Source organism: Rhinolophus sinicus, linkage group LG06, assembly GCF_036562045.2.
Source record: "Rhinolophus sinicus isolate RSC01 linkage group LG06, ASM3656204v1, whole genome shotgun sequence".
NCBI classification, from domain to species: domain Eukaryota; kingdom Metazoa; phylum Chordata; class Mammalia; order Chiroptera; family Rhinolophidae; genus Rhinolophus; species Rhinolophus sinicus.
The window spans coordinates 112,002,280-112,030,140 of NC_133756.1; the positions used below are offsets into that span (position 1 = coordinate 112,002,280).

The 27,861-nt window shown below is 38.2% G+C and overlaps 1 long non-coding RNA gene across 1 annotated transcript; it reads right to left on the reverse strand.

The window, feature by feature from the left end:
* Window positions 1-12,960: 12,960 nt before the first annotated feature.
* On the reverse strand, window positions 12,961-27,857 carry LOC141572211 (uncharacterized). The gene is made up of 2 exons (XR_012497460.1): window positions 19,660-27,857; window positions 12,961-17,030 (listed from the first exon to the last, which is right to left on the reverse strand). It is a non-coding gene; the product is annotated as an uncharacterized LOC141572211 (long non-coding RNA).
* Between the last annotated feature and the right edge of the window lie 4 nt (window positions 27,858-27,861).

Here is a 27,861-nt window from a genome sequence, read left to right on the forward strand (position 1 = left end):
ACTAGAGGGCGTATCTGCCAGGAACGAGACTTTCTAAGAGCTTTCCCTTTGTTTAAGCTTCCCAAGGGAGGGGAGTGAATCTTGATTATCCATGTTTCTTAGGGCCCTACCCAGTACTTGACAAAGAGCAGGGTTCGTGGATTGAATTGAAGATACGGAATGGAGGGCTAGTGGAGATAGTGAGTTCATTATCACTGGATGTGGTTAGAAAGTTGGAGTGAACCTGATAAAAGATAGCTTTAGAGTAACACTTGATCATATTTGTGGTCCTTACTAACCATGATTCTTATATTCTAAGATTTCCAAGAAGTTTGCAAATCTTTAACGTAATATGGTCAACCTGTTTTCTGCCACATATTTTACCTTCAAAATATATTTCCCGTATATCCACTTCTGTCCATGTCTTCTGCCATTCTCTTAGCCCAAGACACCATCTTTTGGAATCTGGACTATTGTACTGAACTCCTAAAAAGTTTCTTTTGTTCTACTTTTGCAGCCAATGGAATCTTTAAGATCATAATCAGATTAGATAGCCCTCCTGCTTATAACTCCTTATTGGAAAAACATAAGAGAAATAAAAAGTAGAAAGGAGAAAGGTATTAAATTTTTTAAAGTTTCAAATACTTAGAAACAAATTCACTCCAAAAAAAAAAAAAATGTGCAAGATCTCTACACAGAAAACTATAAGATTTATTGAGAGAAATTAAAGAATTAAATAAAGAGAAGTTTATACTATGTTCATAGATTGGAAGACTCAATGATTTTAAAGATGTCAATTCACCCCTATTATCTGTAGATTCAATGCAATTTCAATCCAAATCCCAAAAAGACTTGTTTTGTTTCATTTATGAAACTCCATGCTGATTCTAAACTTTATAGGGACATGGAAAGAACAAGTAAATACTAGCCAACATACTTTTGAAAAATAAGTTAAAAAATATAAAGAAAAAGAACAAGGTAGGAGTAATTGCTCTCCCAAATATCAGGACTTTTTATGAAGCCATAGTAATTAAGTCAGTACGGTAATGCTGTGAGGAAAGACAAAGGACCACTGGAATAGGACACAAAATCCAGAAACAAACTGCTACAATCACACTTGATTTATAACAAAGGTGGCACTTCGAAACAGTGGGGAAAGGACAGTTTTTCAATAAGTGATGCTGGGTCATTAGATATCCATTCGCTATTAAAAAGAAAGACAACATTCAAAACTCAACACCAGGTAGATTGTAGCTGTAAATATGAAAAGCAGAACAATACAACTTGTAGGCAATACATAGGAGAGTATGTACTTTGAGGTAGATGAATAGTTCCTAAGCAGAACCCCCAAAAAAGCACAATACAGGAAAAGACTGAACAGTTGACTACATTATAATGAAGAACTTATGTTTATCCAGAGATAGCATTTGAAAAATGAAAAGACAAAACACAGATTGAGAGAAGATATGTGCAACACATATAATTTACTAGGACTTTTATCTAGTTATTTAGGGCTAACACTTCCAAATCAGTAACAAAAAGTCAAACAATCCAATTTTATAAATGGACAAAAGTCTTCAACAGGCACTTCATACAAAAGGATATCTAAATGGCCAATAAACATCAGTATTCAGGGAAATGTTAATTAAAACCGCAACGATCTACCACAATATACCCACTGAAATTTTAAGTATTAAAAAAGAAAAAGAGGAAAATGATGTGGACAATAGCTCTCATACATTGTTGAAGAGAGTGTAAATTGGTTCAACCAATGAGGAAAACTCTTTGGTATTAGCTATAGAAGTAAGGGGCCCATACACATACCTATGACCCAGCAATTCCACTCCTAGGAATGTACCCAATAGAAACGCATGCATACCTGTGCAAACATGTTCATAGCAGCATTCATTATTATTCATAAGAGCAAAAAACTGGAAACAATATGACCATAAACAGTGCAATGAATAAATGGCATATTTTACAGAATACTGTACAATGAAGAAATAAACACATAACCTATTGAGCTAAAGAAGTCAGATATAAAAGAATGTCACTGTATCATTCCATCCTCGAAGCTCAAAAACAAGCACAAACTATAGTGTTTAGGAATTCATTACTACACAGTAAAACTATAAAAGAAAGCAGGAAGTCATACTATGAAAATTCAGGATGGTAGTTACTTTTGATGGGAGGGAGGAGGCCAAGGGGCTTTGGAGATGCCCGCAGGCTCTATTTCTTGGTATTGGTGGTGGTTACGTGAGTGTTTCCTTTGTGATCATTCACTAAATGACACATTTTGTTTCGTGGACTTTTCTGTGTGTCATGCAGGGTGGCATGTGGGGTCTCTAGTCCCACTCCCCTTCTAAGAACGCAGGACATGGTGAGGCCAAAAAGGAACACCCACGGAGCCATAGATAGGGGAGTCATACCAGAATATTCTCGCTGGTGGCTGGGATGGAGACACAGGAAGCAGGAGCCGCACTATCCGCAATCCACTGTCTGCTTCTCTGCCAACCAAGCTCATTTGCTAAGTGTAATCCGCCGTGCTAACTGCAATCCGAGCTTGCTAGCTCAGCCACCATCTTCTTGCTAGCCCCCCATTTTCTGCTAGCGTAGCCATGGCAGTTATATTAGTGTCCAATGGCTCACTGGTTACAGCTGACGGCCAACTAGCCACAGCTGATGGCCATCCAATCACAGTTGATGGCCATTTACTACCCGAGTGAGCACCTTTCCACGTGAGGGTGAGAGCCTGGAAACTGCACTCCTGGCTCTGTCCCCACACTGTGTATGCATTATATTTCACATTTTGAAGAAAAGGTTTAGAAAAAAAACCCCTCTGCTCTGGAGGGAAAAAATGTGGCAAAATGTCAATAATTGTTGCAATCAAGTGAAGGATGTGTGGGTATCATGCTATTCTTTCAACTTTTCTGTAAGTTTGAACATTTAAAACAAGTTACAGGAAAAACTGTTTTTGCTCTAACTTCCCCTGTGTCCATTGCCCCATGTCATCCCCTTACCTTATGTCAAAACTTCTTGAAAGTGGTGTCTACTTTCAGGGTCTCCAGTTCCCTTCCTCCAACTCTCTCCTGAACAAACTCCCACCAGGGTTTTGCTTCCACTACAGCAGTGAAACTATTCTTCTGAAGGTGACTAATGATCTCTATGTTACAAAGTCCAATCATCCTGCCTCGGTCCTCATCTTTACTTACCATTTGTAGCATTTCACACTTTTGGGCTCTCTTCTCCCTGACACATTTCCCAGTTTTCTCTTGCTTTTCCAGATGCTTCTTGTCATTCTCCTTTCCTGGTGCTTTTCATCTTCCCTGACCTCTAAACATTGAAGTGGCCCAGGGCTCTGTCCCTGGAGAGCACATGGACACTTCAAATCTTTACTTCAATGTAGTTTTTTTCAGGGAGGCCTTATTCAGCCACTCTTATCTAAAACAGCAACCCAACACTTCTTAACTCCTTTTTCAGTTTGTTAAAATATGCTCCTTAGCACTATCTAAAAATGCTATTTTACATATTTATTTTATCTACTGCCTGTCTCCCTGCTACAATGTAACTTTGTCCAGAGCTCAGAATAGTGCCTGGCACACATTAGGCACTCAATCAGTGTTTGTTGAATACTTAATGAATTGCACTTAAAGTAAAATCTATAGTCCAACTTTACGAAACTCTGCTTAATTTGTCTTCTGTCAGCCTCTCCTCTCATTTCATACCCCTTTAATTTCTCTAAACATACCAAGCCCTTCCCCCACTTGGAGGCCTCTGCTGAAGAAGATTTTTCCTGGCTCTTTGCATAATTGGTATCTCAGGCTCAATTTAAACATAACCTCCTCAAAAATGCCCACTCTGACCACTCATCTTGCCTTCCATCCTACCCAATTACTTTTTTATCAATAGCCAAGACATGGAAACAACCAAAATGCCCATTGGTAGACGACTGGATTGGTAGAAACAGTGGTACATTTATACAATGGCATATTACACAGCCATAAGGAAGAATGAAATCTTACCATTTGCAACAACATGGATGGACCTAGAGAACATTATGTTAAGTGAAATAAGTCAGACGGAGAAAGACAAATACCATATGATCTCACTTATATGTGGAATCTAAAGAAAAGAATAAATGAATGAACTAACCTTGTTGTTCTTATACATCACAATTTTCTTGTTCATTTATTTGATGACATTTATTTATTTATTTATCTATTATTTATTTATTTATTCATTCATTTATTATTTATTCATTTATTCATTTATTTGATGACATTCATTTATTTATTATATGTGTTTATATACAGAGGGTACCAAAAAAATGTATACACATTTTACGAAAGAAAAACTATTAAAATTGTAATACTCAATATACAGTGGTACCTCGGTTTTCGAACATAATCTATTCCGGAAGACTATTCAAATTCTGAAATGTTCGAAAACTGAGGCACAGTTTCCCATAGAAAATAATGCAAAATGGATTCATCCGTTTCAGTCCTATACAATCAACCCCTAAAGCTGCAATTTAGCATGAGTTTTACTATCTAACGATACCATAGATCCTTGTGCTCGCTTCCGCAGCACATATTCTAAAATGATACCATAGATCCATAAAATGATACACAATGAAAGCAATAAACACCACATAGTGTACTGTAAAGGCAATAGTAAATAAACAAAATGTAAAAACAGTACTGTCGATGATAAAAATGATAATGTAATCCTGCCATTCCTCCCCTTGATTTTTTTTACACCACTGACACCTGGTTTAAACTCACTGGATCTTTTCCTCACTAAAAATTTTTCAGTTGACATTTGCTTTGTCCGATGTTTTAAAATTTGCTAAAGTGAGACACAGCATAATCATTGAAAGTGTTAGTGGCATGAATTACAGCAGCCTTGTCAGGGTGATATTTTTCAACAAAAATTTGCACTTCAACCCATTTTGCACACATTTCTTTGATCAGTGCAGCAGAAACTCTTTCTCTTCCCTCCTCCTCCGAAGACAGTTCCTCAGTTGCCGCCTGTTGCTGCTCCGTCAGAATGTGCTGAAGTTCTCCTGTGGTGAGTTCAGTCCTGTGATCCTCCACTAACTCCTCCATATCATCACTACTCACGTCTAAGCCCATGGACTTTCCCAGAGACACAATTTCCTTCTTCACCTCTATTGTTGTTCTGTTAATGATTCTCTTGGCTTTGCAGATTTTATCCATTCCTCACAGCAAGGGGTGATTGGCAGAGGGCTCTTGAGATGACATGAACACAGATTGATTGCACACAGTCACAAAAACAAATTTGCAAAAGGGATACATAGATTAGATGAACACAGATTGATGCACTGGGTTCCACACAGTCACAAAAACAAATTGGTTGCAAGAGTGCTCCTGAGATGAGCTGAGCACAGATTGATTACACACAGTCACCAAATAAGCCCAAATATCATCTCTGTGTTGCGCGGGTGCTCAGGACTCAACAGCCGACAGCTAGGCCTCAGCATCTTGCACTCAGCGGAAGCCACGTGACATGTTCAACTTTGAAAACCAAAGCATTTACTTCCAGGTTTACAGCATTCGTAAACCAAAGTGTTCGTCAACAGAGACGTTCGAAAACTGGGGTACTACTGTATAGTGATAAGAAAAGATGAATACAAATCACATTTGACTTCTGCAATTACGAGAGGTGCTCAAAGTGGTTACCATCAGCGTCCAGACACTTCTGATTACAGTGAACTGCTGCCTGAGTAATGTTGACCAAAGTGTCCACTTGTATACATTGTTTTGCACCTTGGTATGTATATTGTTGAGGGGTGGTGTCTACCTACCCTGGTGGGATGTAAGCTTCATGAGGATAGGGACCTAGTCTGTCTGTCTTTCTCACTGATATTTCCCCAAGATCTAGCACAGTCCTGAAACATAGCTGCTGGTCAAATGAATGTCTACAGAATGATGAATGAATAAACAATTAAGTAAATAAATGAAGAAGACAAATTTCTTAGTGTTTAGAGCAGGATTCAAATAGAAGCAATGCCATCACTATCCAGGAGAGGACAAAGGACATTTGTTTTGATGCATCAGGAGCCCAAGAATGACATACTCAACATTCCTTCAGAGTCAACTTCCTTATGACATCCTTTTTCCCTCGGAAGAGTCTGACCACTTACTGAGAGATAAAGAGCAAAAGTGGAAATAGTCTACCTGCACCAAATGTGCTCCTTTTGATGTGCTAAGAGATGGCCTGAAATGCTTGGTTACGGACAGTTAAGGATGACTGGCCTTTGAGATCTAGTGCCGTGGTCTGTGCTTGAAACAATGACGCTGTGTGGGAAGAGGAGGGAGAGGGTGGCTTCCTGGCTGGGGGCAAAGTACACTGTGTGTCCTACCCACTTCTCCATTTATTTTATTACCATTATATGTTTGAGAGCAGATTTTACAGCAAATTAAGGTCAGGTTTAAAGGGAAAAAGAAAACACAAGAGAGAAAAAAATGCACCTTTTCATGGAGAAGTTAGAGGGGCAGAGGGCCAGATCATTTTTCTGAGAAGGATGAGCCACTAAGGGCCAGGCATTTCACATAAACGACACCACTGAGTTTTCATAATAACTCTTCATGGTAAGTATATCATTCCCACTTAACAGGAGGTTTAGAGACATGAAGGATTTGGTCAAGCGCATGTAGAAGGTAAGCAGCATCCTGATTGAAACTTCAGTCCCTCTGATGCCAAAGCTCATACGTTTCCCACCATACCTGGTAGTCGGCCCCCTCTTCCTCCAAATGAATATCCTGGATCCCCAGAGCTGTGAGGCCTCACACGATCACCACAGAGTCCGTATGATGTACGAGGTCTGACAATTAAGTTTGCGAACTTGTTGCAATGATGTTGCTAACCTTTTTTGCTATCTGAGGGATTATTCATTATGAATTTGTACCAACTGGACAGTTAACCAAGTTTACTATTTGGAAGTGCTGAAAACACTGCGTGAAAAAGTTAAGAAATCTCAACTTTTCACCAACAATTCATGGTTCTTACAACAATGCACCAGCTCACACGGCACTGTCTGTGAGGGAGTTTTTAGCCAGTAAACAAATAACTGTATTGGAACACACTTCCTACTCACCTGATCAGGCCCCCAGTGACTTCTTTCTTTACCGGAAGATCAAGAAAATATTGAAAAGGAGACATTTTGATGACATTTAGGATGTCAAAGGTAATACGATGTCAAAGGTAATACAATGACAGCTCTGATGGCTGTTCCAGAAAAAGAGTTCCAAAATTGCTTTGAAGGGTGGACTAGGTGCTGGTGTTGGTGCATAGCTTCCCAAGGGGAGTACTTCGAAGGTGACCATAGTGATATTCAGCAATGAGGTATGGAGCACTTTTTCTAGGATGAGTTTGCAAACTTAATTGTCAGACCTCATATTTCTCTCCATTTTTGGTGACTAGTATAGTGCCAGGCACATAGCTGGCTCTTCAGTGAAGGTGTATTGGATAAAAAAGAATGAACAAAGGAGATGTCTGAAACAACATAGCTTCCCTTGTGAATTACATGCTGAGAACCAAAAACACTTAGAGCGCTCCTGAGGGTCTTCTTCCCCACTGCAGTTCTCCAGGGAAAGGATGTCTCTTCAAGAACAATGCAAAAGACCTCACAAAAAGAGGCTACCATCAGTCTGGTGTTGTGCTTCCTCTGCCCTGATCTGGGAGATACGCTGTTTCGTTGTAAAGCCCCTAGGATTATCCTCTGCTGGTGTAGTAGTTGCCAATAACGATAGCTAGCATTTATTGAGCAAATAGATACTCTGCACTAGACACGGTGCTAAGCCCCTTTCATATTTTACTTTAGTTAATCCTCAAAAGCCTGGGAGAGAGAAATCTGTCATCTCACTTTACAGGTAAGGGAATGGAGGTTTAGGCTGGTCTACAAAAATCAACTAACAATTGTGTGGCAAATACTGTAAAGTCCCTTCTTTTCTCTCTTCTTTCTTCTGACCTTCTCTTTCCTTGGTAAGATGTAAAAATATAATGCTGACAGACACAGTTGTTAGAGGTATCAGGAAAAGATTTGCCTAGTCAAAAGACTCAAGAATCCATGACAATGCATGTGTCCTGATGAATGTGGTAAGACAGGGCTGCTCTCAAAAATATACAGTTTTTATGGAAGAGAATGTTTTAAGTTTGATGTCAAAAGCCCTGGGTTTGAGTCCCGTCTCCATGACTGTCATTAACCTTGAAGAGCCTCAGCTTTCTCACATGTTATGAGTGACTGCTTGGCTCACAGTCTGTGCTGCAGTCTCTTTCTGCAAGTCAGGGGGACTAACCCCAAGAGACTCTCAGACCCCCAGGATCTACCTGGCACTGACTGAAGCCTCTGCGGTAGCCATCACATGGGGGGAGAAGAGAGCACGCAAGATCTTAAATGCCTTTCAATATGCTCCTTACTCAAACATCAACCATTGACACACCAAACAGTGAAGCACACACCGTAATACAATAATTGGGTAAAACAGAGTATGAACCAGTCCCAAAGTCAGACTCCTGGTGGAGCGAGGAAGGGTGGCTGGTCCGGGAGGTCGGTCCAGCAGAGAGAGGTTCAGTCCAAACGGAGCAGAGCAGAGTGGCAGCATTGTCACCTCTCAGTTGAGACCAACTTTCTGAGCTGCAAAAGTCCTCAGTTTTTATGCAGCTCTGAGTGCCTTCCTGACGTCACCTTATTGGGGCAGCCAGCAGGGGACCCTGACATCATCATATCTTCAGTAGCAGACCTTCGGGGTGTAGCAGGTTACACCCAATTACCAGGGCAACCAGGTGGCTCCCTGGGTATTGTCTGCTAAGTTCTTTGTGCATGTCCAAAATGGAATTACTCTTGCTCACACAAAACTCATTCTAAGAGCTTCCAGGGGCACTGTACAAATGTACCATGTTTCCCCAAAAATAAGACCTACCCCATAAATAAGCCCCAGTTAAGATCATCAGCCAGACGGACACATTTAGTACGTTATGACAATGTTTCGGAAGAAGATGACCTGACTGTATTTGAATAAATGTAGCTTGTTGTACATGAAAAAATAAGACATCCCCTGAAAATAAGCCCTAATGGAGCAAAAATTAATATAAGATCTGGTCTTATTTTCGGGGAAACATGGTATGAAATGGGGTAATACAAACCTTTTCTGGATGGCCTTGTAGTAAGGGTCAAAAAAAGGAATGTGATTTGAATACAGTGACCTTTCTATAAATGCTTACTATTCTTCGTTTTGGAGATGAGCTGGGCTTCCCCAGAGCACGCAAAGATCAGAGTCCACCACGCAGCCCCAGCAGAGTGTTCCTTGCCATCAGAGCTGGTGACAGTGAGCTTGTGTCCCAGATTGGACACGACAGTGTTGAGACTATCTGGACTATTCCTATGCAGAGTTTCAGTTCTTCCTTTGTACACAGACATTTGTTTACAGTAACAAAGAACTGGAGGCCAGCGGGTTTCTGAGGCACCGAGATTTGGGTTCCAGAGCAGTAAGAAGCGGGGTGAAGGAGACAGTCTGAACATGGAATATTTCTCCGTTTATTTATGTCTTCTTTGATATCTCTGAACAGAGTTTTAGTCTTCTTCCTGGAGATAGTCTCATCCTTTGTTACAGTTTTCCTAGGTACTTGATATTTTCAATGCTATTATAAGTTATCTATTTCAGATACCTTAAGACACTACTTATGGCTGGTATATAAAAATGCAATTGCTTTTGTACATTAGTCTTGTACTCGATAAACTTTCTAAGCTCTTATTATGTCTAAGAATTTATATGTAGTTGTTTTGGGATTTTCTTTCTTCCTTTCGAATCCTTAATACTTTTTATTTGGATATTTTTCTTGCTTTACTGAGCTGGCAAGGACCTCCAGGACAATGGTGAATAATATAAGTCTTATTCTCGATCTCAAAGAGATATTTTTCATCTTTTAACCATTTAGTATACTTTTAAGTTATCCTTTACCAACTTAAGTTTTTGTTTCCATAAGTATAAGTTTTTAAATAGGTATCCTATATCAGTTTAAGAAGTTCTCTTCTATTCCCAATTTTTCAAGAGTATTCTTTTTATGAATGGATGTTGAATTTTATAAAAATATTTCTGCATGTGTTGAAATAACTATATGTGTTTCATCAATCAGTTAAGGTATAAATTACATTTTTGATTTTTTAAAATATTAAATCAATCTTGTATTCCTGATATAAATACATGGTTATGATGTATATTTTAGATTTGGTTTCCTAGTATTTTATTTAAGATTTTTGTATCCATATTCAAAAATGAAATCGGCCTATACATCCCATTTACCTTTGTTAAGTGGGTTTTCTCATCAATCTTACAAAGTGGGTTTTACTATCTCCATGTTGCGGTACTTGTGACTCCTAACAAGTTGAACAGCTGACCAATGTCACATAGAGCTAGTTGGTGGCCATGCCAGGGCTGGAAATCAGGTCTGTCTGAACACAAAGCTTGTTTGTTTCCTCTAAGCCACATAGCTTCTGTGAACATATTTTCAAGGCTTCAAAACCAATTGCCCCATTCCTGAATGTTTCAAAAACATAAGATTGAGGGGAGGAGCATGACAAGGGTAATAGCAGCTAGTTTTGAGAGGCTGTGCTAATATCCTGATTCACCAAAGTGAACAAGAAATAATTCATCTGCATTTGAGGAGAAAATGTGAAGCCAAGAGCCTAAGTAGCTATTCATGCAATTCCACAGGGAATCAATTTTGCAAATAAGCATGAAAGAGAAAGAGAGGAAAACACGGTAATAGTTGCTAGATAAAAAACATGGCATGAGATCATTCAGAGACCAAGAGTAATCCAAATGACAGGAATTCAATTTCTCAAGATAAAAATATGGCTGCAGCCCAGTACTGTAATGTCCAGAAAATGTGTTAGAGTGAAGGGAACTCTTGATTATATAGAGACTGACTTGAGAGAGAAATCTAAAGTACACATTTCAGTTCTTAGATTTAAATAAACAACAGAAACACCTCATCAGGATGGAGGACGGATTCCCAATGCAGTATAAAAAAAATGTATTCGTACTTGTTAGGTATTTTTATAAAACTTAGAGAAATGTGTTGACCTGATTTTTGGGGGTGGTATCGCCATTCCTTGAGGTATTCCCAGGGTGTCTATGAAAAGTTTTGGAAACTGGAGTGTATATCAGTGATTCCTGACATTGTCTCAGACTTTACCCAAAAAACTTTTACAGATATTTGCTTATAAGCTGTCTCATAAAGTAATCTTTTTCTTAAGTCAATGAGGTTAGTCACCCTTTTTATTGTACATCATGTGTCAGACACTGTAAACAATTTATCTCTCCCTTCTCTAGATTCTTGTCAAACTTTGTTAGATTAGTCAGGGTACACTTACTGCTAAACAAACAACCCCTATATCTCAATGACAATAAGGGTTTATTTCTAGCTCACATCACAGTCCAATGCAGGTAGGAGGTGCAGGGAGGAAGGGAGAGGCCCTTGCACCTAATGGATCTGCTGGATCCTCTGACAGATGAGGAAAGAGAACATGGAGAATTTCAAGGGAAAGTTTCATGGGTCAGGTATGGACATGGTGTGGACCACTTCTGCGCGTATTTCATTGGCCAGAACATAGAAATGTGGCTGCAAGGGAGGCCAGGAAATGATCTTTTGTGTGCCCAAGAGGAAAAAGAAAATGTTTTGGTGAACAACTAGTTAGCCTGCACCACACTAGTATATAATGAGAATTAAATAGATTTTTGTAAAGAGTTTAGTTCAGCATCTCTGTGCACATAGTGAGGGTTCAATAGTATCACGTTAAACTCTTCTTCTCGGTGGGGTGGGTACTGGTATCAATCATACTTATTTCAGAGATGAGAAACAGACTCCAAGAGGTTTTTGCTTTCCCAAAATTGCATCTTAATAAATAGCTGACCTGGGATTAAATCTAAGTACGTCTGACAAGGTCCACTGTCTTAAAAACTAGAATGTGTTTGTTGGAGGCATTCAAAAAATGTAGGTTCTATCTTTGTACAGACAGGCCACACTCTCAAAGGTTCAGCTGCACTCAGCTCTTCTGATTTCCTTGGAAGTCAATTGTACTCTTTCCATTTGTCATTGATAAATGAATCTCGACCAATCATTGCTAAATATGGGATTGGTTATTACCATTCCATCACTACAGGTTCTGTTGCTTAAGCTACAGATCTCCAAAGTGGAGTGTGCTCACACTAGAGGTATGCAAGACATCCACTGAGGTGTGGTAAGAATTTTTGTAATTTCAATATAGAAAGAAAGAAAATTAACCTCTATTAATATGGATTAAACTTGGCATGCCCACACTGTCCTTATTTGATGATTACTTGTCATGTGAGGTATGAATAAAGGTTTTTTCACTTTCAGTATTTAGTGACATACGGCAGTTCAAAAAAGGATTTATGGATTTTTTTAAAATCTAATTTTCATTAAGCTACGTCTCACAAAATGAGCAACTGGTTTAAAAAGATTGCTGAAAAAACAACAACCTGTGAATTGAAGGACAAAAAAAAAAAGGCAGAACTGATACTTCTACTTAGTATCAGTCACTTTATGAGATTAAATACAATTATGATCTAACCAAATCAGACAAGCTGAACAACAACAAAAATTCCAAACTATTAAGTAGCCTATTTGAAATATTAATTTATGTCCACTATTTATAACAAATACAGAATCCTAAGTATGTATTTTGCCTTGAGGTGAAATAGTTTATTTCAACTTCATTTCATTCCTTAGAATTCTTGATTTTACCTACATTTCATAATGGACATCATATATTAGTACAGTAATATCTCTCTGGCATATATATATATATATATATATATATATATATATATATATATATACACACACACACACACATACATATACACACATATATATAGTTGTCCACAGGAGATGTAGCCCAAGACCCCAGCTGATGACTGAAACTGCAGACGGTACTGAATCCTATATATATTATGTTTCTTTCCTACACATACATAAAGTATAAAGTTTAATTTATAAATTAGGCAAAGTAAGAGATTAACAATAACCAATAATCAAATAGAATAATTATAAGAATATACTGTAATAGTTATGTGAATGTGGTCTATCTCAGAATATCTTATTGTACTGTAGTTATCCTTTTTGTGATGATGTGAGCTGATACAATCAATGCCTTGTGATGAGATGAAGTGAAGCAAATGATGTAGGCATTGTGACATAGCGTTAGGTTACTACAAGGGTTACTTGAACAGAAGCACTGCGATACTGGGACAGTAGATCTGATAACAAAGCCGGCTACTACCCAGCTAATGAGGGTGTGGTGTGTACAGCAGGGATACGCTGGACAGCAGGATGATTCACAGCCCCAGCAGGATGGAGTGGAAAGGAGCGAGATTTTATCATACGACTCAGAGTGGTGCACAGTTTAAAACTTATGAATTGTTTAGTTCTGGAATTTTCCATTTAATATTTTCAGACCACGGTTAACAGCAAGTAATTGAAACCATGGAAAGTGAAACCACGAATAAGGGGGTTACTGCTGTACTGACTTAGACAAAGCCTTTCCTCTATCTCCAGCTAAGGGTTCTGGCCTCTGAACACAGTTGTGACTAGTACTTAATGACCCTGCAATGAGTTAGTTGCTATTACTATATTAGGTTCAGTCCCAAAGCCCAAGAAGGTACAGATGATTCTGATGTAGAGAGACATTATTTATATAATAACCCCCACCATCTCACCTTAAGTAAACAACATAATCTGGTCTCTGTGGAGACAGTTTCTTTGCTACTATAACATTTGCTGCAATTATAATGCTAGATCTAAAAGACAGTCATATCGACTTGAGGAATTCCAGAAAGCCCTTCTTCTAACCCCTGTCTTTCAGTGTGACTTGAGGAAACCCAGGAAGACCTCTTTTAACTCCTCTACCAGCAAAAGCCCCTACCTCATTCCCGCCTGCAGCCCCACTATTAGCATTCATTTCTGGGAAGGGGACTACATTTACCACCTCACCCCACCCCGAGTTTACCTTCCCTGCTCTGTGCTCTCAAGCACCTAGTGTAAACCTCAATAACAGTATTTTGAATGTAGATTCGTGTTTACGTGTCTGCTTGCCTGATGAATAACATGCTCTGGTGGGGATAAAGGCTATCTTATTCACAGGCTTTGGAATTAGTGCTGACTATATGATTGTAGGCATGTAACTAAATCTCTCTCAACCTAGGGTCTCATCTATAAAGTGGGAAAATACTTCATAGGGTTTCTGTGAACAGTAAATGAAACAACATACTTTTTAAAATATTTGGCTCACCACTATTGTGCCCCGATTCCAAACCCACACTCCTTAGCTTAAGCCATTTCTCTAATAGTTCTTAGGAATGACAGAGCAAAATGCTATTCACAAAGACATCTGCCCCTGAGTTCCTGGCTATACTACATGTAAGTTTGGTGTTTGAAGAATAAAAATCAATTTCCTGAAAGAACTCAGTGGGGAAAAAAAAAATATATATATATATATATATATACACCAAGAAATTGTATACACATTTTAACAGATGTTATCTATGCTCAAGCAGTAGTTCGCTGTAATTAGACATGTCAGGACGCTATGGTAACTACTTTGAGCACCTCTTGTAATTGCAGAAGTCAAATGTGACTTGTACTCATCTTTTGTTATAAGTATACATTATTACAAGTAATTCAGTTTTTTCCTTTCTTAAAATGTCTATACATTTTTTTGGCACCCTCTGTACATACCGGGAGTGCCAAAAATATATATATATATACAAATGGACACTTTGGTCAACGTTGCTCAAGCAGTAGTTCGCTGTAATCAGAAGTGTCTGGATGTTGATATATATACAGAGGGTGCAAAAAAATGTGCACACATTTTAAGAAAGAAAAAATTGTATTAAAATTGTAATACTCAATATACACTGGTAACAAAAGATGAATACGTCACGTTTGACTTCTGCAATTACAAGAGGTGCTCAAAGTGGTTACCATCAGCGTAATTTTAATAGTTTTTTCCTTTCCTAAAATGTGTATACATATTTTTGGCACCCTCTGTATATATACATATATATATGGCTCATTTTAGGTATTCAATGGAAGTTATACTGTTTTCTCCCCCCCCCTCCCACCCAGCACAATAATAAATACCTTTCAGTGTATATTAACTGAAAGAATGATGAACCAATTAATTTATTTTGTTTAAGCCCTGGGATTTTCTTATAAAATATGAGTTTTCTTAGAATAATAATAACTTTTCAAGTGTTTACTATGTCTCAGGTAGTATGGTATATATGCTTTATATATGTTTAATCTTCACAACAATATGAAGTAGGTACTACCTTAATTCCCATTTCACACTTGAGAAAACTGAGGCCTAGTTATCCACAGTTGAGTGGTAGAGCCAAGATTAGAATCTGACTCTCAGGCCTATATTCTTAACCGCCATGTTTACTGCAGAGGAATACTAGAGTATAGGACTAGATTTTCAGCCATGCTTAGGACTAGAACAAAGCTGTATGTATTTGGATTTAGAGCAAACACTGCCTTGCCTAGGCCTTTCGCAAACACTTCATGGAGACCATCCTGTTCCCTCACCTGGAAGACTGCACCCTCTGAAAAGCAATGTGCATAGCAGTGCCAGGAATCAGATTCTTTGAAGTATACAACCCATGAAATCAACCTGCCTGGGCTCTGGCCCATCTGCCCACTCTGAGTCAGCTGGCAGGCAAAAGGGCCAGAGGCTCAGATGTAATCAGTTCCTGAACAGGCTCAACCACGCCACCTCCACCTTCCTCAGCTTTCTTTATCCTTCCAACCTGATTTCACAGAAAACTTGTTTGCAGGGAAAGGCACCACTTTTCTCAAAAATGGCCCAGTAACTCCCCTTAATCTCTCCCTTAGTAACTCCTCTCCAGGGACAGCCACACTTACTGTGCAGAAAACAATGATTAATGATAATTAATGCTAGAAGCTTTGGTAGCATATTGGAATGGAGTAGACTTTGGAGTCAAATCAGCCAGAGTTGGACAAATAGTCTAATCTTTTTACATTTCAATTTTCTTATTGATAAATTAGGGATGACAGTATTAACAGTATTTTATGGAGTTGTTATAAATATTGAGAAACTTCTGAATAAAACTTTGCTTCTAGGAAGAGATCAAATGTTAGCTATAACTGTGTAGCCTGGGGTAAGTGAAAAATGGAGACTCTCACTCGCCAACCAGAAAGCTTTTGTGTAAATTAAAAAGCCCCTGGCCCAGAGGAAATGCTCAAAACATTACTCCATTTGATCAACAACTCCGTTTTCCAGTTTAATAACAATAGTAAACAACTGGAGTTTCTTCCATCACAAGCCTGGTGAGATGCAGTCTTGCTGTCATGTATAAAAGGGACAACACTATTGGAAAAGAGGGAAGTTTTCAGTTGGATTATATAAGGTCCTAAGGATTTTATATCAAGGTAAAGGTAGAGTTTTCACATTTACTTTTCCTTTAACCAGTCTGACCCTCAAAACTTCATGGGGGTAGTTCTCATATCGTATTTGGAATTATTTAAAATACAGTTGAAACTTGAACAATGCGGGTCCACGTTATATGCAGATTTTTTCCAACTGACCTGCACAGTTCAAACCCGTGTTTTTCAAGGGTCAACTCCCCGGTTGGGAATCCCTCTGTGTAGAGAGCCAACTGTAGTTATACTTGGATTTTACAGCATGCAGGAAGTCGACACCCCTGCCCAGCATTGTTCAAGCGTCAACTGTATTTGTTTTACATGTCATTCTCCTCCACTCTGAGACGAGAACAATTTTTCATCATGTCTACTCAGAAAAAATTTCACTGATGAGGACACTGGCCTAACAGTGTTTTAAGCGGGTTTCTGAATGGGGAGAGGTAAAAATAGAAATAAAAATCATTCCATCTAGAAAGCTAGAGATATATTACATAAGGTAAGCTTTGGGACAAACCTTAATTTCTTCATCTGTAAAACTGCATAATTCCTCCTTCAAAAACCTTAAAAAGATAAAGTATGTGATATTGATCCTTTGGTTGTAGCATGTTAATGAACCTAAAACATGTTGAATACAATCTCTGCTCATAAAAAGAAAACTGAACATGACCATTAGTAAATACTCAGGAGGCATAGTGTGATTTTCCGTAATCTATAAAGGACCAAAAAAGCATGGTAGCATTGTAAGTTAGTGGAACAATTCTTCTAGGCTGATTAGATACTCAGAAATGTTTCCAGGGCTGAGCTCTTAACCTGGGGGCACATGAAGGGATTGCAGAGGGGCTGAAAATATTCCAAATACAGATGTGGAGATGGTTAGGGTGATGAGAGGGACTTGGCTGTTTCTTTTCTGTGTATAATGGAGGAGGTGACATCCTAGATGGGTCCATAGCTTTTCTAACATTCTAAGTGGTCCCTGGACCCAAAGAACCACTACTTTAGGGCGTGAGAAAAATCCCTATTAATTCGACAAACATCTGCCAAATACTACAGAGAGGCACTAAGTTGTCTGTGCCCTCAGTGGAGAATATTAAAAATAAATATTCTGAATTATTCCAATGATTTATGACATTGACATAATTTTTCTCCTTTTTGCTTTCAAAACCAGCAGGTTCCCTTTGTGATGTCTGTACATATCTGCTTATCTCAATGACCTGAAGAAGACAGACATATATAAAATGCCTAGCACATAGCAAGCCCTCAAACTTTAGTTCATTTTTCTTTACTTTTCAATTTAACACCACATGTATCTTCTTTCTTCCCCTCTTTAGTGATACTTTTAACATGCACTGAAATGGGATCTTGCTGTAGGAATGTGTATGCTATGCAGGATGGGAGTAGGAGGCATGGTGTGATTTTCCCTTCTCTACATCCATTATGACAGCACTATAAAAGTCCTTAAATAATGTAGGTCAAGTACCCTATGTTAAAAGTTCTGGCACATAGAAGGTACTAAATGAAAAGTAGTTAATAAATAACAACAAATAAAATCAAAATCAGAACAAGTGCAGACCCAGAGGAAGTGAGAATAGACGTAACACTGGTAAGTTTTAATAGGTTTCAGTCATAAAATGTGAAAACTACAAGGAACATTAGCATATATACAGTCATTCTACAAATGAGAAGGCTGCTCATCAGAGATCTGTATCACTGGAGCCCAGTTCAGATCAGCCTTAACTTTGCAACTTCTCACATCAAATTACATGAAATTTTAAGAGCTCATAATGCTAGCTAGAGTTTGGTTATTGTTATCTACATGTATGTATGTCCAGTGAAAGCGAGAGGGCAGAAAGGACACACACACAGACACACACACAGGTTTCACCTCTAGTTGGAGAACACTGAAGTGGACTTTAGAATATACTCAATCCAAACTTATTTTTTATAAGTGATGAAATTAAGGCCCAGAAAGGGGAAGTGACTTTTCAAGACAAGTTACTGGCAGAGTCAGTACTAGAATCCCAGTTATGTAGCACCAGATAAAGACAGATCAAATTTTACATGAAGGGCATCCCTCTTCAGGGCTTATATACTTTCTTTGGTGCTCCCTATCTTTGAGAACTCAGGGCCCTTAATACTACTTAAAACACAACACACTACCCATACCTATCCTTGTATCTCCATCTGCTGACCCCATCCTCTTTCTAAACACACACACACACACACACACACACACACACACACACACAGAGCCTACATACACCACAGGCACACTTTACTTTTCAACAGCCCGATCTATAAACTAAGGTACAGATGACTGACGATGGTGTAATGATTTAGTCCCTCTTTGGATATCAGTATTTCTAGAGGCTTATTAGAAAAGGTACTGTCCCAAATACCTTTTTTGGATAAAGAAGTTATACATGGAACATTCAAACATGACTTTCTGAAAAATAAAATTATTTACCACACACACAAAAAAAGAGGACAGCACAAGGACATTTTTGAGGTGATGGAACTGTTCTATATCGATTGTGCTGATGATTACCTGACTCTATGCATTTGTCAAAACTCATAGAATTATGTACCAGAGAGTGAATCTTGCTGTGTGAAAACTTTAAAATTAACAACAAAAATTTAAAGGGGGGAAAAAGTAATTTCATTGCCCATTAATACCCCTTAGCTTTCCTGCACAGAAGCATCCACAGCACAAGTGGTCCTATAGAGAATGACTTTCTAATGGTGAAAATTTAGTCGCTGAGGTAGACTTCATTGGGGAGATATTTTTGGAAATGATGGTTTGTAGTCTTCTTAAACCAGGAAATTTCCTATCCACTCCAATATATTATACTGAAGCTTTTCTGGCTTACAGATCTATTTTCCACCTTTCCCCCACAAGATTGTTATGGGAGAGTCTGTGTTTAGTTATCTTGGTGTCTCCAGAATCTAATCTCTGACATCTAGTGGATACTCAGTGAATATTTGCTGAAGAAATGAAAGTCCTGTTTTAAGCACAGAAGATGTGAAAATAAACGTTCTAGTTCCTGCTCTCAAAGGAACTTAACAACTAAGTGGTCATGTACTCGCAATGTAGGTAGTAGTACAGGAACATAACAGAAGTAAAAGGGGGCAGAAGGGAGGGCAAAGATTGAGTGTAGGCTGGTCATGGAAGCCTGGAAGCCTTCAACCTACCTTATTACGAACATCAGTGGTGTAGTGGCAACAGGAGACCCTTTAACGTCCCTTCATAGAACTGTGGCTGACGATGAGAAACCTTACTGGGTGACAGGAAAATAGGCGGATGGAGGTAGTCTATCTGAAAACGTGTTACCTAATCGCAGTTTTTTTGAAAAAACAAATTGAGGATGGAACAGCTTTTGATACACTTGCATCATTTTAGAATCTGTTACATAATCAAGTTCCTTCAGAAACTGGTTAAGATGTTAAATTTTATGTCACGTATATTTTACAATAAAAAAATTTAAAAAAAAAGGAAAAAAAATCAGGTCCCAAAGGAAAACAGTAATTAATGTCACCAAAAACAAAGTCATTCTGGAGTCATTTGACAGGCTTCCTTTAGAAGATACACCTAAGTGTTACAGTAATGGTTTTACAGTCATGGCATTAAACACATGACATAAGAGCCCAGCTATCAATAAATATTTTATTCTCAAATATCATGGTCCTCTCTGCACTGGCAATCAAGGATTACTATTCAGTCTCCTGTCCAGGCCTTACAGGGTTTCTTCAAGCAATGTTCTATTTTCTTCATTGTCTGGGAACAGTCCACTTCATTAGCCCAATATATCACAAAAGAATCATGTGCTGAGGGGTGGGATAAGCCTATTATTACTTAAGACTAAGCAATCCATTCAAGTTTTATAATAATTTAACATGCATGCTTACTGTGTATATGCCAGGCAGAAGAGTGTATGACCTACAGGTAATAACATTTGGCTGCCAAAGGCAGCTTACTCAATCCTGAGCCAGTTATTTTGCAGCTTTGTGCTAAAGGGAATGGAGAATTAGAAGGTAGAATCAAGTTGTTCCCTAGACATCTGAAAGCAGCTTTTGGGGAGCATTGTTTTCAAGGTGACTTTCTAAGTGTCTTCATTGTTCCACAATGTCACTGGTTCTACTTTTTCAGGTCAAGTACTAAATGATGCAGTAGACCCATAATTATTTTCAAAATATAAAATTGTCATGTGACATGCACAAGAACTGCAAATTAAAAAATACTGGAAATGAAAATTGTTCTGTCAAGTCTGGGACACACTGTCACTGTGTTTGTTTCTAAGTATCAAATTACCTAGATGACTATTGTGGAAAGAACTACAGGTTGACCATCCCTGACCTAAGCCCCTGGGGCTAGGGATGATTCAGCATTCAGTGATCCCTGGTTTACAATGGCAATAAGGTCCATATACCGTGTGTTACGGATCATCCCCAGCAGGGTCTAGGGCAGCACACTGTAAACAGGATTTCTGCAGTGAACTGAATGAATCCTCATACCTAGCAGCACGGGTAAAGTCTATAAATGGCTTCAAATCAGCACAGGTCAGGCCACGTTAACTTCCCAAGTACCCCATTTTCTCACCTGTAAAATGAAGTGCTATTTAACTTTTTTATGAATTAACCAATGTGAGTGCTTCTGAGTCAGAACTGAAATATTCTGTATATGTATCATGCACTAATTTAGACATATTGGTCTGGGGCTGCCCATGTGGATCAAAATGGGCTTGAAAATACAATTCACTGTAATTTTCTTAGTCCAATGTTTTTGACTAAACAAGCTACCGTGTTTCCTAGCTGGACAATCCGCTCTAACGCATCTTTTGGAGCAAAAATTAATGTAAGACCCGGTCTTATATTACCCGGTCTAATGTCAGATAAGACCAAGTCTTATAGTAAAATAAGATCGAGTCAATTTATATTAATTATTGCTCCAAAAGATGTATTACAACGGATTGTCCAGCTAGGTCTTATTTTCAGGGAAACATGGTATGTGAAAACATACCCACTTGTATTGCTGGGGGGTGTAGAAGGGGAACTTAAAAAATCCTTTTAGCTGTAAATTACCACTGCAAACCCCAGAAACCTTGAAATGTTTTTCTTAGAAAGATACCAAGTATGAGCACATTGTGGAGCAGAGAAAATTGCAATATAAACTTCAGCTTATTTAAAGTGTTAAAAAGTATTTTCAAGCGTTTTTTTAAAATGTGCTTTAAATAATTATGGAACTTTCATTTCACCATACTGCCTTAATTTCACATGGTTGTTTTATCTCTTTGGGAAATATGGGGCAAAGACCATATTTATAGTTGGCCAAATCAGTACTTAGGTTTGGGACATTTACTTCGTTTCCCCTAAAATAGACTAGTAGTGGTTCTTGTGTAGATTTTGAGTCAAACAAACCTGAGCTCTATTTTTAATTCTTCCACTTAATGGGTGACCCTAAGCAGACTTGTGCCTTAATTTAAAAATGGAAGTGATTCCTACCTTAAGTGCTGCTGAATGCAAATGGTAGGTAAAATGTTATTAGTGAATCTATTACAGACGATGTTCTTTCCTTCATTCAGTTATCGAGCTCTTACTGTATACCAAGTGTAGTGGATATAGACAAGCTTGGGTACTAAACACTTTCAGACAATAAATAGTAAAGCAGTCTTTCCCTACCTGCCCCTAACAAGATAATTTATTACTTCCTAAAAGTATGAGTCTCCATGAGAAATATGAGCCTTAAATCTACTTTGATAAATTTGACTTTGAATTGAGGCCCAACACCACAAGTTTTTCAGTGCTTAGGTCTCTAAGGACCTTAATCAGGCCATCGATACAACAGTGAAAAAGATAAAGCTCCTATCATTAAAAACTTAACCAGGGTTCTTTATCAGTTCATAGATAGAATTCAGGGGTTCCGTGAACTTAGAATGGGGAAAATTACATCTCCATTTTCAGTAACTTGTGATATAATTTGAACGTAGACAACAGATCATAGTTAGCAGTAAATATGGCTCACAGTTGAAGTTCTCATGACTGTTGCACATGACTTGAAATATTTGTTCACCACTGTTGAAATTAGGGTCAGTGCTAGATCTTGTTAACCGAGTTAATAAAGCTATACAGTGGTACCTCGGTTTTCGAACGTAATCCATTCCGGAAGACTGGTCGAGTTCTGAAACGTTCGAAAACAGCCAACAGCTAGGCCTCAGGATCTTGCACTCAGTGAAAGCCCCGTGACATGTTTGATTTCCAAGGCGTGTTTGAAAACCGAAATGTTTGCCAACAGAGACGTTTGAAAACCGAGGTACTACTGTATATTTCTGTATCAAAAGTTTTAAATTTTAAAAGTAATTTTATTATTGGCTCCCTTTGCAATATACTGTACTTTAAGCATTAAAAGTTTCTTTTGAAAAGTGATCCGTAGGCTTCACTAGATTGACAAAGGGGTCTACGACACTAAAAAGGTTGAGTTGACTGGTGTCCATAGTTATAGTCACGGGTCCTAGTCACCATTGGTACCACCAGGGCCTTGTACTTGGAACTCAATACAAACTTACAGAATGAAATGACTTAAACTGGTTGAAACTGTGCCCCCCAAGTATTGACACCTTGGATATCCATGTCTAGAATACTGTAGTTTTTTTAAAAATATTTTTTTAATCAAATGCTTTAGATGAAGACATGGATCATGTAACTTCCCTAAGAAAACTTTATTATACCTTACTTAAGCAATACTTGTTCATGTGGTTGAATTATATTATTCTTCACTGAATATACATACACAGAAACACTAAAAAATTTTGGCATCAATCTTAGAACTGTATCGAGATACTGTGCACAATGGAAAGACTGGAGTAGGAACACAAAATAGAGGGGGCTTGTATTTACAGGTATAACTTTGGCAAATTATTTCACCTTGGTACTTCCAAGTAAAATTAGCTGGAGAGGAATCACCCAGTGAGCTTATTAAACGGCTATATTCACAAACATATTTATTAGATTGGTGCAAAATTAACTGCAGCTTAAAAGGTTAAAAACTGCAAAAACTGCAATTACTTTTGCACCAACCTAATATTAATATATTTGATTAAGTTCATCTTCATGTAGTTATTCTTGTAAAGAAATATTTTCTAGTGAGACTTTATCCAAACCTATAAAAATTGAAAAATAAAAATCAAAGGATAAAGAGGGCAGACTTTTCTAGTTAATCATTAACTATGACACCTGTATTTCAAATCTTGACCTTGGGATATTTACTGCATTCATCTTTAGTAGCATACTAAAGCCAGCAGCTAAAAGTATGCCAATTTGTTACAAACACAACAGTGGTTAAGTAAACAGGACCCAAAACATGTTTTTGTTGCCTGAATATTAACTCAAATTTTTAAAATATGAAATATTAAGTTTCCAGAATAAGTTAAAGATGTTCCTTAGGGCAACTACGACTGCTGAGCCTTGTATGGCACGCTCTTCTATGTCCAAGTACAGACATGTACATTGTAGAAAACTAAATGTTATTTAACTCAATCTAAGGTGAGGCTCGAAACATCTGTTGCTAAAATGTTTTTCTTTTTCCCTAAGTTTGCTTGTCTCAACTCTGTGATGAGGTTAGAATAATTTTTAATGTAACTGCTGGATCTATATCACCTTTGGGTTGCTGGCATTTCATTTCTGAGACAGGTAACAAAATTGATTCTATTTTTGGAAGAGATATAGAAAGGCAGACAGAGTTGTTCTCTCAAATTTCATAGCTTGGAATATAAAAGCATTACGTTAGAACTTTGTAAGGCATAAAACAATGCTAAGTTTTTTCATAATTTATATCATTTTTTTAAAGGATTAACTAGTGACCCTGAATTAAGACAAGGCCTGATTTTCATAATCAACTGTGAGGCTTTTCCAAGCTCCACAGGTACACAAGCAAAATTATTACATTTGTATTTTTTAACTTCTACCACTCCAGGCACTATCATAATCTCTTAGTAACATAACAGGAATTTTATGTTCCTTAGGTGGTAAGGGCTGAAAACATCGGTTGCCGCCCTATATCAAACTATATTTTGGTAAGAACTTAGTCATACAAGTTTGACTTAACAAAGTGTTGAAAGAGAACATCTGAGGTAATCTGTGCTTGGGGTCCTAACTATTCTTGGGCTACTTTCTAAAAACTTAAATAAAAACCCCACAACAAACTTACCTCTTCCAAAGCCCTCTGCTAAGTGCTTTACATAGTTTGTTTAATCCTCTCCCACACCCCTATGAGGCTATTATCACTGAGGTTTAGAATGTTACTAATTTCTGTGATACTGCCCAAGAAACTCAAAATAGATTTCAAACTAAAACAGCAGGAATTCAGAAGCCACTGATATTCTGCAAAACACTTGATAAAGCCAGTCTTCATCAACAATCTCTAAGAGGACCTCACTCCTTTAAAATTTTCAAATGCTTCTTTTGGGTTGTCTTTATTCTTAAGCAGATATAGATGAAAGCATGTTAGAATTTTGACTAAAAACCCCCAATTTAGTAACCACATCAAATTTGGAGCTAAAAAAGATACTCTACTACATGTCATATATCCAAATATCCAATACCAAGATCTATCAATACTTTTAAAAATTCAGAATTTAGGAAAAGGAGTTATTAAACTTATTCTCAGAAAATTCTAGTATCTGGTTGCCTCTGTCTAGAGACTTTTTTTTAACTATCTGAATAGCTTTACCGTAATTTTGTCATAGCATTGAGCTCTTACTGGTAAGTCTCCTATCATCACTTTCTTAGTATTAGACTAAGACCTCACTGTAAGAACTATCCAGCTAAGTCATTGTGGTATTCCTAAGGCTAAAATGGATCTTTTTTCCCCTAACCACTCTGTATAAATTGATCTCTAGGTGATTTCCTCATCTACACATTTTCAGAACACATTTATGAGTATAATTAGTAATAAACCTAAAATCTTTGCCAAAACTTAGTACTAGTGTTACACACCACAAAAAAACACAAATACAGGATGTGAAGGACTACTCTACCCTACCCATGCAGTCACCAATAATTTTAAAAATATACAACAGCTGGTTCAATTCAGCAAGGATGTGTGGGCAATAGCTATATATATTTACAGTTCTATAGGTGATCCTGACACTTAACCCTGTTGACATTCCTAATTCCACTTTTCAGTTTTCCTAATCCAGTGTTTTCTCTGGGATACTGAGGTTATTCTTTCAGAAGCTGACACCATCAACTCCTGAAATATTAATTTTGTAAATGAAACTTCTAAAGCACAGAATTTTTTTTCTAAAAGGGTTAAATCATAGAGTCTTTTTGTAGATATTAGCTAGATCTGTTTCATTTCTGTATTGTAAGATATCCGTTAGGTATAAGGCTGGAAAAACTTCAAACTACCCAAACAGATGACAAATTACAGAAATCACTGCATTACACAGCTCACTTCTCACAAGATTTCTGAGAAATCTGTTGGGATCTCCCTCACCCCACACACAAATCTGTCTTCCATAGTAACTCAAACAAAGGAGGTTACTGCTTATATAAAGAAATATCTTATAAAATGAACAAGATTCACTCTAATTTTGTGTAAGACACAAGAACACCCTCAATAACCAACCCCTAAAAATAAGAGTTTGAAACTAAGCCTAAATGTAAAGCTGTCTATTCTACTAAGCTTAAAACACTTCTATAGTTATATTAATAGTCAGAATGAAAATAGTAAACATTTTGTTCCTTTTCCCATACTTACCATTATTTCCAAAGGTGTTTTTGAATAACAGATTTGCATGAGCCCTTCCCATTGTTGTGTTCATGAATAAATGAGACCAATCCGATTAGCTTTGTTTAAAAATGAAACAAACCTATTCACCTTGTGATTTGTTCACAGAAACATGATATACAAGATCATTCTTCATAAAACTGTTTTTTGCAGTTATCATCTGCATACATCAGAGACTGTTTCTACCATGTTTTTATCATTTGAAATCATTGTGCCTAGCCTTTCTTTCATAGGAGAATCCATTTATCAGCTATAAGTTTATTAACTCCTAACAGGTGAAGTGCATACTTACTGACCCAAAGTAACTAGTTAATTTTGTTTTCAGAATAGGTGCAAAAGGGAGGAAGAAAAACAGCACAAAATATATCAGCATTTTTAACCCTTCAGGCACTCTCAGGAGAAAAAGAAATCCCCCATCTTTCCAGTGTAGACAGACTCTGAAAAACAACAAAGACACAGCATTGTTTTAGTTACATAATTGGGAAAAAAAATACAGTTCATTTGCAATACTAGGCCAAATAACATAAAGACCAATGATTTCAGTTTTAGTTAGTAAAAAAACATTATTTCTTAAAGTAGTCGTAAATATAGAGTACCACAAATTAAAACATTAAATATATTTTTTAAATAAGTTGGTGATCCATCCCAATGAACATCCTGTCTCTGCAGTCTTTTAGCACACACGCTAGGTGTATCCAAGAACCCCTGCTACTCCAGAACCGATCGCTAGCCATCAACAGGCCTATTATCAGTAATATCCCCCTTCAACATCTCCCTGCTTTCGCTGGCAGGTATGAAGATGTCGTTTCAAACCAGGTGTGTTACTCCTTTAGGCCTCTCCTTAACTGCGGGGCCAAAGCACCGTCCGTCCCTTTTGAGGCTTGGCTACCTTCCAACACCGATTTCTTTGGCTCCTTTTGCAAATCATTCTGCATGAAAAACGAGTGAAGGTCCAAAACCTTGGGGAGGGGTAAGGTAGGATGGAAAATAAATTCAGTTAAAAATAAATTTGGGAGAGACAGCACAACTCCGTGGGTGAAAAACATCTCCGACCAAAGGCGAGAACTCGGTCGCTGCCCGGGGTCCCTGCACCTTTACAAAGTGGCCAATCAACCCGACCGCCCTGTTAGAGGGTCTGAATGTGCTCAGAGCCCAGATGTAAATCGACTCCCTCAAAACCTTACTTAAAAAATGGAGCAAGAAGTGTAGGGGACCAAGCCAATCCCTGCAGGATCGTAAGGCCGAGGCCCACTCGGCCTCTTGCTGCCGCCTCCAGCCAGACCCGCCCTACATCTGTCCCCAAATGCCGCCTCCACCCTCCGGTTCCCAGGTTCGGGCCGTCGGCTCCCCGAAGGGCTTGTCCTCCACCTCACCGTCCCCAATGCACCACCACTCGGCTCCCGTGCACCCTAAAAACCTCAGCCGGCTCCGCGGAATCGTCCCGGCACTCCTAACATGGCGGCCGAGCTTCCCTCACTCCTTTTGCTCGTTCCAGGCGCGTCCGATCTCGGCGCATTTTGGGCATTGTAGTTCCGGCAATAGACTCAGGGTCCCGCCAGGCTCTAAGAAGACTACAATTCCCAGAATGCAGAGCTCCTGAGCATGGCTAT